This window comes from Ovis aries, chromosome 16 (assembly GCF_016772045.2).
Source record: "Ovis aries strain OAR_USU_Benz2616 breed Rambouillet chromosome 16, ARS-UI_Ramb_v3.0, whole genome shotgun sequence".
Classification (NCBI taxonomy): domain Eukaryota; kingdom Metazoa; phylum Chordata; class Mammalia; order Artiodactyla; family Bovidae; genus Ovis; species Ovis aries.
Window position 1 is genome coordinate 17,927,992 of NC_056069.1, and position 16,086 is coordinate 17,944,077.

Here is a 16,086-nt window from a genome sequence, read left to right on the forward strand (position 1 = left end):
TTGCTTCCCAATGCAAGAGACATAAGAGATGCAGAGTTTGATCCCTGGGTTGGGAAGATTCCCCTGGAGGAGGGCATGGCAACCCACTCTAGTATCCTCACCTGGAGGATCCCATGGACAGAGGAGCCTGGTGGGCTACGCTCCATAGGGTCACACAGAGTCGGATACAACTGAAGTGATTTGGCACTCACACAAGATATAAGCATCCTCTTTTTTAAACTTCTTTATTCCAGTTTTATTGAGATATAATTGATATATAGCCTTGTATTCGCTTAAGTGTAAAACATAAGGATTTGATACAAGTATATGTTATGATTACAAGAAATGTAGTCCATGTTCATCACCTTACATGGTTACATTTTTTTTTCTTGTGACAATTCATCTTTTTCTGTAGGGCACCCGTCACAATTTGCAAAAGTGTGTTTAGCTGAGCATTTATTTGTTGACTATTTAGCTCTGCTATTTGCCTCTAAGCTATGACAAAGGTAAGAACAATGACTAACTTGTAACACCAGAACCCCGCACATGTCCAGGCCATTGGTACGTGTTCAGTAAATATTTGTCCTCTGAATGAATGGATGCATGACTGGCTACATGCATGAGTGAACACGCAGAATGCAGCATGGGAGCTCACTCATCCTTGGAAAAATACTGAGCATTAGATAGGAGAAAGTCACCATGAAACCATCCTGATGAAAGACAAAAAAAAAAAAGAAGTGAGGATGAGCCAAGGTCACAAGTGAATCAGTTTTGTTTGTTTATTTTTAATGGAGAAACAACCAAAACTATGGAACCAAGAGGAGAGATGCTCTAATAGACCACTGACCATCCATGCAGAGCACTGTTGCACCACTGAGCTGTAAATAGAACCCTGCTTACCTACACAGAGCTAGGGAGCTTGTGTGTTGTCTGTGTTCTGCTTAGGCTGCCCCGTCAGCCTCCGCGTTCAACTAGCCCAATCAACTGCCCGCCGCAATTAGGGAGTGCCGGAGAAAGGGCATTGGCGAGAAATCAGCGTGCATATTTTGTCTTCTATTGTGGCTGGCTCATTTGAATGATAATGTATTGCAGTCTGGGGTGTAACACGACTGCGCTGAATAATGAGGCAGCCCTGGACTCCAGGTACCTGAGCGGCTGGTTAGTAGCCAGCAACAAAGCAGGGACAGCATCTTTGGGCAACAGAAAGATGACCTCAGTGTGGGCGGAGACAGATGCTAGGAAATCCCCCACTGCAGGCACCATGGGGAGCTTCCATCGTTGAGAGCTGCATTTACTTTACTCATGGTCATTTTTCCAGCCGAGAGACTTAAAAGCATCTAGCTGGTGGCAACCTGAGGTGATGAAACATGTCGGGGAGGGAAGCGGGGGAAGGCCAGAGGAGGTCCAGAATCCCCATCCCCAGGGCACACTTAACACCCATGAGCCTGCTATTTGTCTTCCAGGATTCAGAAAAAAGCTTGGCTCAACTCAGGGGACAGAGCCAGAGAACAGCTGAAGGGCTCTACCAGTGTGAGGATTTTCAAATATCCCTTCATTTTTGTTAACATGGACATCCCTTGTAAGAAGCTCACCTGTGTGTAGATACCTGGTCCTGGAAACCTGAAGCCAGGTACCAAAAGCAGCACGGTAGGTGATTCAGAGTGTAGTTTCTAGATCCAGACTGCCTGGGTTTGAAGCTTGGCCCGCCACTTAGCAGCGGGGGGATAGTTGCGTGCCTCAACTCCTCCATCTACAAAATGCAAAGATGATGATAAGAGCCATTCCCCTTCTCCAGGGGGTCTTTCCAACCCAAGAATCAAACCCAGGTCTCCTGCATTGCAGGCGAATTCTTTACCATCTGAGCCACCAGGGAAGCCCATGATAGTATTTGCCTCCTACGAAAGTTTGCTGTAAGGTAATTGTGTCAATCAGTTAAAGCAGCTGAAACAGTGCCTCATACATATTTAACCCCTGATAAATATTAGCTGGGCTTCCCTGATGGCTCCGACGGTAAAGAATCTGCCTACAAAGCAGGAGATCTGGGTTCAGGGGTTGGGAAGATCTCCTGAAGAAGGAAATGGCTACCCACTCCAGTATTCTTGCCTGGAGAATCCCATGGACAGAGGAGCCTGGTGGGCTACAGTCCATAGGGCTGAAATTTGTCAGACATGACCGAGAGACTAACACTTGCACTTTTCACAAGTATTATTATCAGTTGTCCTTGGGCTTCCCAGGTGGAGAATCCACCTGCCAGTGCAGGAGATGCAAGGGACACGGATTCGATCTCTAGGTGGGAAAGCGCCCCTGGAGAAGGAAATGGAAACCCACTCCAGTATGCTTGGCTGGGAAATCCACGGACAGAGGAGCCTGGCGGGTTACAGTCCATGTGGTCAGAAACGGTTGGACACAACTGAGCGTGCGCACACACACACACCCACACACACACACCCACCCACCCGCTTTCCTCTCCAAATGCCAGGAGACACTGGATCTCCAGGTGGAACAGCATGTCTGAATGGGATCAGTGTAGGCTCTGGAGTCAGACTGATCAGGGCCCCTCTCAGTCACCTCCCAGCTGGGTCACCCTGGGCAAGCTACTTAACACCCTCAGCCTCAGCTTCCTCATATGTAAATAGGAATGTCTACCAGTAACTACTTCATAGTGTTGTTGTGAGGGACTGATTACATAGGCCACTGAAAAGAGTGCCTGACACATAGAACACTCAATGAATGCTGTGTAATAATAACGCCAGTGCTGTGCTATCATCACCATTACAAACCACCATAAGGTATTTGGTTTTTAAACAGGCAATGGTATGCCATGAAATGTTCATTTGAGGAATTATCTGTCCCAACCTGTGTGCCTGAAATCTCACTGTCAGCAGGTTAGAAAGTGGACTAGAGAGGGTAAGTCCTGGGAGGGAGTACCAGTTCAGGCTGCTGCAATGATAAAGCAGAGGGTGGTAACTGCAGAGTCATCCCTTGAACTTCCTTAACCTGGACCTACTCACTGCAATTAACTTTTTTTATTTCTGTTTCTTGGTTTTGCTATGCCATCCCTTTCCCTGGGGGTACTGATAGATAAGGTCTAGTTTACTTGACAGAAAGTGACGATGTAAGTGAAAAAAAATCCCCGCCCCCCACATACATCCTCCACTTAAACATGTATTGTTTAATTTGTCTCAACTTAAATATGCCACCCAACTCTATTAATAATAAATTATAGCACCAAGACTTCCTAAAACCTTTCTGGAATACTACACGTCATCAATACACAGGGCTTCTTTCATAGCTCAGTTGGTAAATCTTCTGCCTGCAATGCAGGAGACCTGGTTCGATTCCTGCATCGGGAAGGTCCCCTGGAAAAGGAAATGGCAACCCACTCCAATATTCTTGCCTGGAGAATCCCATGGAACAGAGGAGCCTGACAGGATCCAAGAGTCGGACACGACTTAGCGACTAAACCACCAACCACCAAGTTATGTTAGTGACTTGGAGTTGGAGGAGGGGAGGAGGGAGTGACAATAGGTAGAGTTATTTTGAATCTGTACTTGGACACCAACGCCGATAAAGGCATCCCGGTACCAATCCCGTAACCTTCTGAGTCCTGAGTTGCAGAACCTCATGGGAACAGTGAGCCTGCAGCTGCTCCTTGCCCCCATCTTTGGTGCTCACGCCCCACCCCCGCTTTCACTCAGTCATTTCTAGACGCTTTTTCATGCAGGCGTGAGGGCCCACCCCACCAGGCTCCACTGTCGCAGTGACGGACACACCTTCTCCCTCATCTCCCCGGGCTTGTCAGTTGAGCCCAGATACGTGAATGGCAAAACAGGCCTAACTGGAGCCCAGACAGTGCTCATCATCCTGTCACTGGGACAAAGGAAGGAAATTCCATTATGTCACCTTCTACAAGCAAGAGACAGCGACAATTTCCTCGTAAACACTGTCCTGACACTGTTATGATGTATCTGAAGCACTTCTAATCAGTATGGAAGCCGGAGAGACTGCGGAAGCTCTTCAGCCTCAAAGACGCAATTCAGTGCTCTCCTGTTGTTATTGAAATAACCTGGCTAAGAGCATACTGCTTTCTGCACCCATCACATTATATATATATATATATATATATATATATATATATATGATATGTCGGTTACTCTGGGTGAGCATAGAAATCAGAAATATTTAAATTCAGTTACCACATTTTCACCTGTATTTACTCACTGTCCTTTCTGTATTTCTTCTCCTCCAAATTATAAAAAGAGAAAAGATTTTTATTTCTCCAATTTTAAAAAGGAAAAGTACTTTCATTTTTTAAGTTGTGAAGAGAGAGAAGGCTTTTCTTTCTGTAACTTCTTACCAACAGCAGCAATTTGGGCTTGGGTTTCTAAAGGTTTGGTCAATACTATCCAACTATTAAAGTGTTTGTTTAAAACTGGCTTGTTCTCTCTCTACAAATTACTTATTAATTATAAAGGTAACCACCTTAACCATGTGATCAAACATAAAACATCACCAATAAGAGGACAAACCGACAGCATGTACCTCCTGACATGATATATTCAGAAAGAAAGAACACCACTTAAGTGGTACTCCTGCCAATAGTCATCAGTTCAGTTCAGTGGCTCAGTCATGTCCGACTCTTTGCGACCCCATGAATCATGTGGAAATATCAGACAAATCCAGATTGAGGGAAATCTATAAGACAACTAGGCTCTACTCTTCAGAAAAGTCTATGTCATGGAAAAAAAAAAAAAAAAAGCCAGACTGAGAAACTGTTTTAGACAGGAGGCTTAAGAGGACTGTATGTAAGACTGCAGTACTGGATCAATGTTAAAGTTTAAGAATTTGACAGTTTTATAAGAGACTGCTTTCTTCTTAGAGATACATAAGAAAGTATTTGGGGAGTAAAGTCTGCAACTTACTCTCAAATGGTTTAGCAAATAGTAATAAAAACGTATATATGTTTATTAATGTGTATGTTTTATTATTTATACACATATGTGTGTATATATTTTATTAAGAGGACTGTATACAGTCCTCTTAAGTCTCCTTATATCTAGAACAGTTTCCCAGCCTGGCTTTTTTTTTTTTTTCATGACATACACTTTTCTGAAGAGTAGAACCTAGTTGTCTTATAGATTTCCCTCAATTTGGATTTGTCTGATATTTCCACATGATTTAACTCATGTTATGACTGTGTGGGCAGGAGTATCACTTAAGTGGTGTTCTTTCTTTCTGAGTATATAAGGACAAATATATAGAGAGAGAAAATGAATATGGAAAAACATTAATAGTTGATGAGCCCATTTAAAGGATAAATGAGTGTTTGCTGCACTAGTCTTACAACTTTAAGTTTAAAGTTTTCAAAATAACAAGCTGGTGTAGGAGCATGATGAGAGTCTATTTACCAAATGAAGATAGAATATCAAAGAAAATACAGACGAATATCTTTCTAACATTAAAAGTAGGAAAGCATTTCTTAAACAGAACACTAAACACACCAAGCATAAAAGAAATGTTAGTAAATTATATTACATTGTAATTAAGAATTATTTTCATCAAGTGAAACTTTAAAAGGTAAAAAGTCAAGTCAAAATTGATAAAAGATATTTGCAACGTACAAACCTACAATGTTATGGTATCCAGAATATGTAAAGAATATTTTTATACTAAGTCAAGAGAAAATTGAGCAAAAATACATAAACATGTATTTCACAGTAGAGGAAATACATGGTTCATAAATATAAGAAAAACTGTTCAACCTCAATAGTGGTCAGGGAAATTAAAATGAAGATGAGAATAAGGTAACAATTTTCACCTAGAATGACAAAACTTAAGAGGATAATTCCATGGACAGAGCAGCCTGGCGGTCTACAGTCCATGGAGTCATAATGAGTCAGATGTGACTGAGCTACTGAACAAGCACGCAAAACATTTAGATTAACAAATCATCATATCCTGGTGAAGTGAAAGTGTTAGCCGCTCCGTCATGTCCGACTCTTTTCAACCTCATGGACTGTAGCCTGCCAGGCTCCTCTGTCCATGGACTTCTCCAGGCAAGAATACTGGAGCGGGTTACCACTCCCTCCTCCAGGGGATCTTCCCAATCTAGGGATCAAACCCGGGTCTCCTGCATTGCAGGCAGATTCTTTACCATCTGAGCCACCAGGAAAGCCCATATCCTGGTAAATGAAAGTGTAAATTAGAATGGTCACTTTGGAAAGCAATTTGGCATTGGTTTCCACTAGCTGCTCACCAAATCTGCTTCATTTTTCTCCTGGATACACAGAAAGACTATATTTCCCAGACTCGTTGCGCTTAGGTGTGGCCACATGACTGTGTTCTGGCCAATGGAATGTAAGCAGAAATGATCAATGCCACTTCTCTGACTTGCCACTAAAACTTCCTTTGGGACTTGCCAGACTCTCACTTTCCCATGTGTTAGCTATTTGTACATTCCCAGGATGACTTTGGAGGCCTCATTTTCAAAATGGGAGGATTCTGTCATCCTGAATTCCTGAATGACTAGGTGGAATGAAGCACACCTCCTCCCCCCCACCTCCATCCCATCTGCAAATATACTTTACATGAATAAGATTCCTTCTATTGTGTTACGTCTCTGACATTTTGTTTTCTGTGACAGCAGCTCATGGTACTTTATAAATATAGGCTTTAAGTTAAACATTTGCATATGCTACAATCCAGAAAGTCAATTCTAAATGAATGCCCTAGAGAAATTCTTACACATGTATACAAAGAGGAATATCTAAGAATGTCCTTAGCAGCACAGGTTGATACAGATATAAACTGATATAGATTGAAACAAAATGAATAAGTAAATCAAGGTTAAAAAAAAATCACACAATGAAATATTATACAGAAGTCAAAGCACAGCTACACACAAGATGAACAATAAAAATATAGACTTGAGGGGAAAAAGATAACCCCTAGAAGACTACACGAGAGCTGTCATACTGAATAAAAAGTTCAAAAACAAGCAGAACTAAACAATTACATTAGTCTTTGTTGTTGTCATTTAGTCGCTAAGTCATATCTGACTCTTCCGTGGCCCTATAGACTGCAGCCTGCCAGGCTCCTCTGCCCATGGGATTTCCCACACAAGAACACTGGAGTGGGTTCCCGTTTCCTTCTCCAGTGGATCTTCCCAACCCAGGGGTTGAACCCACCTCTCCTGCATAGCAGGCAGATTCTTTACCACAGAGCCACCTAGGAACCCAATTACTGTCTAAGCATCCATATATTTGTGTTAAAACCACTTTTTAAGATAGGGGAAAAATATACAAAAAATTCAGGAGTGTGGTTACCTCTAACTGTAGCTGGCATTCAAAATGAAACTGTTGGCAACATCCGTCAAAATGGTCATCAACCGGAAGAAGCTGTGGGGAGGGGCAGGCCAAGGATGGGATAGGAAGACACTCACAAGAAGGTTCAAATTATTAGTAATTTTATAGTTCCTGAAATGGGTGGTGGGTTTATGGACTCCATTCTATCACTCTTTAAAATACACATCAATGTTGCATATATATGTATGCATATTTTAAAAGGAAGTACATTAATTAACCTCTGTCCTCACATATTACCCAGCTCTTATGAATTTCCAGGTTCTACTTCTGAGCGGGAAAGGCAGTCATCTGTGGGTATTTAGGTTATGCACAGCACAAGGGAATATCACCCAAGATGGTGCCAAGGCAGCTATATGTTCATTTATATGAGAATGTGTGCATGGCACAAAGACATGGCTTCAGGACAGGGAGGGCTCTGGAGCAGCCGGCACACCTTGCCTTAACACCTTCTAACATCTCACCCCCTCATCCTCCAAGCTCTACTCGGGGAAGTGGCCAGGCACATCCCCCTGGCACACACTCTCATCTCATACCCTACCCTGTGTTACTTCTCTCACTTGCTAACCCATCTTGAAGGTTTGCCCCTCCCCCTGCCAATTCTATATGGGGAGGAAAAGGGAAGTGATATAGACACATTGCCGTAGGCAGGGGCACCCTGCCTTAGCAGGTGGTAGGCAGGCTTGAGTAAGGTCAATGTGTGCACACAGCCAGACACAGCCAGGCACTAGATACCCGGAGAGCCAGGGACAGGTCACTGCATATGCTTAGTCAGGTTATGCAATAATATTCTAATCTAGTTTTTATTATTGTTATTGTTTTGCTTGTTTGACTTTCTTGAGGAAATGGGACTAAGGATGAGAGCTACAAGGGTGAGTGGAGAGCTCTAAGCTTTCAAACCAAGTCCCTGGCATCCTTAAAACATGTTGGTGGTGGGTGCCCTCTCTTCGGGCTACTTGGTCTGATATTCTAGTCTGCTCTAATGTGTTCAGTAGGGGCCAAGGGCTTGATGTTTATTCCTTTCAAAAAGTATTTTGACTGGAGGCTTCTGAAAACAAGCCCATTCTCAAGAGAATCATGCAAACACAGGGATTCTGAGCAGCAGGGCCAGCCCATGACAGAGCTGTTCCTTATCAGAGGTCCTTTGCAACTTTTCACGGTTCACACATTTGAGAGGCAGGCACCAGCTCCTCTCCTTCGAAAGATGGCCCTTGGATTAGAAAAATTAGACAAAGTTGTGAGATTCCCAAAGAATTCCCAATAATAATAAACGAATCCTCTCACGTCTCACAGACTCTCCTCTGAGATGAGATAGGAAGCATGAGTTTGCTCCTGAAACTGCTGTTTCTTCTCTGAGTGTGACTTTGGGTAAGTCGCTTGTCCTCTTTGCCACTCATTTTCCTCTTCTTTCCAGGGCGGATAATAACAGTACCCACCCCACAAAATTCTCCTGCAAACTAGATAAACATACCATGTATAAGGAAATGGCAGCCCACTCCAGTATTCTTGCCTGGAGAATCCCATGGACAGAGGAGCCTGGTGGATTACAGTCCATGGGGTCCCAAAGAGTCAGGCATGATTGAGCAACTGAACATCAACAGCCGCCTATAAAGGGGCTTCCCTGGCAGCTCAAAGGGAAAGCATTTGCCTGCCAATGCAGAAGACACTGGTGTGATCCCTGGGTGGGGAAGATATCCTGGAGGGGGAAATGGCACCCCACTCCAGTATTCTTGCCTGGGAAATCCCATGGACAGAGCTGGCAGACTACAGTTCACAGAGTCACAAAAGAGTCACACAACTTAGCAACTAAACAACAGCAGCCACGCATAAATGGCTTTCCATGTCATCCAGTATGCACGAGACATTAACGAATGCCGTCTACTTTTATTATCACCAGTCTTAACCATGAAGTTCTCAGTTTTTACATGGCTAAGAAGATATATTTGAATTCTCCATGAAGTGTCCCCATTTACCCGTCCCTCCTACTCATCTGCCCATCCGCGGTCCTCTTATCTAATGCAAAAGCCATCAGGCTTTAAGGCAAGCTGGACTCCATGGTCAGACTGCTAAGATTCAAGTCCAAGCTCTGCCACTCCCCAGCGAGGCACTTTGGGAAATGTGCTTAACCTCGTTTCCTCAGTTTCCCCACCTGTACAAAGAAGGTAACAATAATACATAGCCCTTAGGGATGTCATGAGGATTAACTGAGATAATATTAATACGTGGAAAGCATTTAGAATCATGCCTGGTGCATAATTGGAGAAGGAAATGGTTACGCACTCCAGTATTCTTGCCAGGAGAATTCCATGGACAGAGGAGCCTGGCGGAATAGAGGTTGGAGAGTTCCAGCACCAGTTGAAAGAAACTGCTTTTAATTTTGTTTGACTTGACTGGAAAGGCACCAATGACAAGATTTCTTACAGAGTCCTCCCATCCTTGGTTTTGTGACACCTTGGGTATATTCCTGAAAGTGAGCTTTTGTCGCTAGTTATTCCTGTGACAAGTTATGCATCCCACTATGAACTAGATATAATAAAAAGTAGAATCCATATAACTAAGCTTGTGCCATGCTACCTGTATTAATCAGGTTTCCCCAGAGAAACAGAACCAACAGAAACCAATAAAAGTTTGGCCAAACCCCAAGGAGGCAAAAATTCACAAATCCACATTTGACTATTCAGTCAGCTTTTTATACCCACTGTTTCTGCATATCTGAAGTCCAACGTCTGTAAATTCAGTCAGCCTTGGGTTGTGCAGTATTTTAGTATATATATTTACTAAAAAAAAAAGTCTACTTCTAAGTGGACCTACGCAGTCCTTTGTTTTGTCTGCTAGCTTTTTGGTTAGCCAAGCAGGATCTTAATTCCCCAACTAGGGATCAAACTTGTACCTTCTACAGTGGAAGCACAGTCTTAACCACTGGACTTCCAGGGAATTCCCCAGACCTAAGAAGATTAAGCCAATGTTGTCCAAGAGTCAACTATGCACTGATTCAAATGTTAAACCCATCCAAAAAAACCCTTCACAGAAACATCTAAAATAGTGTTTGACCAAATATCTGGGTACTGTGGCATAGCCAAGTTGACACATAAAATTAATCACAATGTCAGATACCAAACTACTCACTATACTACCTACCCCAACGACACTTGTTTCCACACAATTCATAACCCTGCCCTTCTGCATCAGACCCTCAAAAGCCTCCTGTACCCTTTGCCTCCAGACTCTGATATGGACCAAGGTCCCAGTCAGTGCCTTTTACACCCATACCCAAGGAACATCCCAACATGGTCTGAATTGTTCTCATGCCACTTTTTGGTTAAGCTGCTGCTGCTGCCGCTGCTAAGTCGCTTCAGTCGTGTCCGACTCTGTGTGACCCCATAGACGGCAGCCCACCAGGCTCCCCCGTCCCTGCGATTCTCCAGGCAAGAACACTGGAGTGGGTTGCCATTTCCTCCTCCAATGCATGAAAGTGACAAGTGAAAGTGAAGTCACTCAGTCATGTCCGACTCTTTGCGACCCCATGGACTGCAGTCTACCAGGCTCCTCCACCCATGGGATTTGCCAGGCAAGAGGACTGCAGTGGGGTGCCATTGCCTTCTCCAGGTTAAGTTGCTAGCTCCACCCAAATTAATTCACAGAGCTAAGTTCTTACATTTTTCTGTTAAGAGGATCATCAATTGGGAGAATAACAGTCTGCAGTGTTAAATGGCAAGCCACTCCAGTGTTCTTGCCTGGAGAATCCCAGGGATGGGGGAGCCTGGTGGGCTGCCGTCTATGGGGTCGCACAGAGTCGGACACGACTGAAGTGACGTAGCAGCAGTGTTTCTCAAGTAATCACTCTTTAAGCCAGAACTCTCATTCCCACTTGCCCTATGCATCGACAAGCATCTGTTTTCCCTCAGGATCCTAGGAAAGGAGGGCAAGAGATGATGTCAACAAAGCCATTTGCCATGGCAGGTTCAAGGGGGTCAGGAAAACTCCCCCAAGGAAAGGAGTGTTCAGCCTGAAGTCAATGAGGGAGCTAGAATCCAGCTGATGAAGAGCAGCTGAGAGCACAAGGGCCTTGCGAAGGGGACAGGGCTTGACCTGGGCTTCACCCTGATCCCCTAGCCCACCCCAGAGGGCCCCTGCAGACCAGCCAGGGTCCCCGTGGTTTCCAGGTCCTCTCTGTCTGGCTACTTCAGCACTAGTAGGGGGCAGGTGGAGGTTGTTAGACTAGGGTGGTGGCAGAGATGGAGAGAAACGGAGAGACCCAGGGATCTCTACTGGAAAGACGGGCAGGACTTCATGAAGCAGGTGGAGGAAGGAGATGCAGACGTGGGGATGCGTTCATTTTCATGAACCACGAACCACATGTTCATGTGAACTCGACTCCAGAAGTGCCTCTCTCTGTCTTTCAAGTAGTTCTCTCTGCCTGCTCACCCAGAGACATCCTGACGACCGTGCCTGGTCAACCCAGACCTGAGACAGTGATAGATGGGTGCCCAGGAGTACAGGGCCTCCTGGCCACGAAGTCCCCACACAGACGCCACCACGGACCAGACCCTCAAGGGGCCCTCCAGACAGCCTCGGAAACCAATTCAGTTCAGGAAGAAGGATAGGCTCCATGGGGTTGAGCTCTTAGTGAAAAAGGCTCCTTGAATTTCCTTTCTCTTTTATTGCCTTCCCATAGAGGATTATAGAGAGCTGAAGTTTGTGAGTTGGATTACTTCCATCCATAAAAGAAAGAGCATAAAGTCTTTTCACCCTAATCAGAAAAAAGTATCCTTTGGTCCCGCTGTATTCATCAATACGTCATATTTAACTGTTACAATTATTGACAGGTATATAAAACGTGTGGTGACAGCAAAAATTGCTTCCTCTAAAGTGTTTATTCTTTTTTATTGATAATAAGCTGGCTTCCCTAGCCCTACCAAGAGAATAGAGACCACTAACAAGAGATCAAATCCATTTATATAGCTTTCTCCAATCTTCCCTTTTACTCTGGGGCTCTGTTCTAGGCCTTGTCTTTTAAATTTCAGCATCTGAGGGAGCTTGGAGCCCTTAAAGCAGGATCATATTACTTCTGTAATGAAGAAAGTATAATTCTAATAGCATCATTTACTACACCCTTTCATTTTTCTTCTCCAAGGCAGACTGTGCTCCTGTGTGTCTATGACTTGAATCTTTAAAACAAAATTTCCGACTGTAGCGGAATATTAATCAAAGGATTTGCCTGCATGTCGTGCCAGGTGGGCACCATGCATAACAACAATAATACTGTATTAATGATAACTGCAGGTATAATTGCTACTTTGATTTAATGACTACTGTGTACCAGGCATTTCAGCAAAGCCACAATTTCCAGGTGTGCCTTCCACAAAGGTGTCTGGCTGAGTAGCAAGTGGGGACTGAAATCCACTCGTTGAAGCCTTTGTCCTGGTGCAGGCCAGGGGCGCCTTTTCATAATCATGCTATCACGCGAGCCAGGAGATACCCTGCTTATATGCTGTTTCTTATTCCTAGGACATTGATGCATTTTATGACAAGGAAATACAAGTCTCAAAAACTGAAAACAACAAAATTCTATAAAGCAATTATCCTTGAATTAAAAAATAAATTAAAAAAAAACTAAATAACTTATAAAAACCAGAAAAAACAAAACCTTATGCTTTCTCTCAAGCAATATTGCCTTTCTACAGAAAGAGAATTTACTGACTGAACTATTGTGATTTTCTTAATTCTTAGGGAATGTTGACCAGATATTGAATTGATTTGTGCAGCAAATGCATATTCATCTACTCACAAGATGGACGGCAGCAGAGTCTGCAGAGACTATGAGGCTGGTCTACAAGAGTCCACATCCTCGTGAGAAAGACCAGCTGTCTGGGTGCGTGCGTGCATGCTTAGTTGCTAAGTCATGTCCGACTCTTTTGCAACCTCATGGACTGCAGCCCACCAGGCTCCTCTGTCTATGGGATTTCCCAGGCAGGAATACTGGAGTGGGTTGTCATTTCCTTCTCCAGAGGATCTTCCCCACCCAGGGATCAAACCCCAAGTTTCCTGCATTGGCAGGTGGATTCTTTACCACTGGGCCACCTGGGAAGCCCCTGTCTGGGTGAATAAACAAGCCTAAAGAGTATAGGCCAGCTGGTAAAGAATCCACCTACAATGCAGGAGACCTCGGTTGATTCTGGGTCCTGAAGATTCACTGCAGAAGGGATAGGCTAGCCACTCCAGTATTTTGGGGCTTCCCTTGTGGCTCAGCTGGTAAAGAATCTGCCTCCAATGTGGGAGACCTGGATTCGATCCCTGGGTTGGGAAGATCCCCTGGAGAAGGGAAGGGCTACCCACTTCAGTATTCTGGCCTGGAGAGTCCCACGGACTCTATAGCACACAAAGAGGTCGCAAAGAGTCAGACCTGACTGAGCAACTTTCACTTTCAAGGAGGACAGGAGTTCAAAGGAGGGAGAAATTTCAGTTCCAAGATGCTCAAAGGGTATTCAAGGAGAGCCTTGAAGGATGAGAAAATTGGGTGTACACAGATGGTGGCGGAATTCCAGGCAATGACAGGGAGGCTGCCCCCACTCAACGAGATGGGGCCTCCATTAACCCTGTTCTGGCCTGACCCTTCTGGCCTCCTTTCTCATGGAATCAGCTGGATCCTTTATCGTTGGTGTTTTCCTTCCCAGCCCAGGCACCATGGCCCACCTTTGGTGTTCCATTGCACACGCCAGCAACACCTGAGGCTCTGATGGAGGCCCCATCCCCTTCTTTGTACCCACCCTGGTCACTTGAGGCTTGTGAGAGAAAAGTCCCACAGGCACATCCATGGTGCCCCCGCTTCAAGGCACCCCCCTCTGGACCCTGAGCAGCAGCCCCTTCACACTAGGAGCTCCCTTCACACTCACAGAAATGCTAAGTCAAAACTGCAGCCTGTGGGCACTCTCTTCCCCGGCCCTCGAGGCAGCCTCACTCTCTCTTCCTCCCCTGCGCTCACTGCCACCTAATAACCTGTGTCCCAGGTGTTCCCACCCCGCTGCCGCCCACCCTCCTGACAGAGGGCCACTGGGCCCCTCCTGCATCCACCGCCCTGGACCTTATTTCTGCCAGAGGTGCTCCGGGGATGTGATCCCCTCTGGGTGTGAGCCTCTCCTGCCCCCATTCTCAACCCTCTTCTTTCACTTTCCTTTAGTCTAACCAGTTACATCTTGTCTCCCTCTGTCCAGCCTGCTCTGAGGGCTTGGGAGACAGCAGTGAACAGAGCATGCCTGCCTGGACCAGCAGTCTAAGCCACCTTGCCCCTTGCCTCCTCCTCCTCAACACTGAACAGGCTCCAGACCCCACCTAAACATTCGCATCTCGCGTGCAGCCTCCCAGCCTTTGCCTCTGCACTTTCCTTGCTTGAATGTCTTCCCTACCTCAGCCTTCCACTGCCCTCCTGCCTTCCACTGACTATCCAGACCTGGAACCCTCCTGTATGCTCTGACCCGCCCTGCAGCTATCATTACCCACTCACTACGAGAAACACCAGATTAATTTTCTGTCTCACGAACCAGACTCTAAGACCTCTATGACCCAACTGTGGCCCGCTGGTCTCTGTGTGTGCAGCATTCAACAGAGGGCCTGGCCCACTGTCACTATTCCATGCACGTCAGTCGAAGCCTTAATATGCTTAGTTGCTCAGTCATGTCTGACTCTTTGTGACCGCATGGACTGTAGCCCACCAGGTTCCTTTGTCCATAGGGATTCTCCAGGCCAGAATACTGGAGTGGGTTGCCATATCCTCCTCTAGAGGATCTTCCCAACCTAGGCATCGAACCCAGGTCTCCCACATTGCAGGCAGATTCTTTACCATCTGAGCCACCAGGGAAGCCTTATATACTTAAATATTATAGTTATATTAATAGCTTTCATATACACTATGTGCTCGGCATTGTTTAAACATACTTCTATAAACATTATCCTAGTTAATCTTCTCAACAATCAATCATTCAGGGTAAGTACTAAGGTAATTTCTACTTTTTCAGAGGAAGAAACAGAAGTTTTGAGAAAATAAGCAACCACCTCATTTCACATTGCTAAAAACACGTAGAACCAGAATTCTGACCTCACTCTCTATGAACAATAGTGCTTAGCCATCACTCGCTAGGACCTTTCCACATGTCACCATAACATAAAGCATGTCTGGCCTTCCTAGGTGGCTCAGTGGTAAAGAATCTGCCTGCCAACACAGGAGACGCAGGAGATGTGGGTTCAGTGGGCCACAGTCGAACATGACTGAGCGTGCGTGCGCGCACACCACACACACACACACACACACACACAGCATGTTTTATAGACAAGTGAATAATGAAGGAAAGAAACTACCACTTGAATGCCTACTGTGCGCCAATACTTCAAATATATACTTTTATTTAATTCCTACACCTCACTTTGTACCACACACCTATTTGATATTATTGTGCATAATTTGACTGATTTGACTGATGGCTCAGTGAAGTGAAGAAATTCACCCAAGATCACATCAGCTGGTAAATGTGGTATCTGCTCCGTTCAAAGGGGTTCTCTGATCACAGTGTGCCCCCCTCCTGGCAGTAATCGCTGAGGTCTTGGTACCTTCTGAGGAAACGTGAGCTGGGCCCACAACTTGAGAACAGTGAAAGATTCTCTCAATTTCTGCAATAGAATCAACTTCTTTCAAACTTCCTTTCATGGGGAGAAAGGAGGAGAAAGGCCGTCTAATTCTTCCCCTTTTCACATA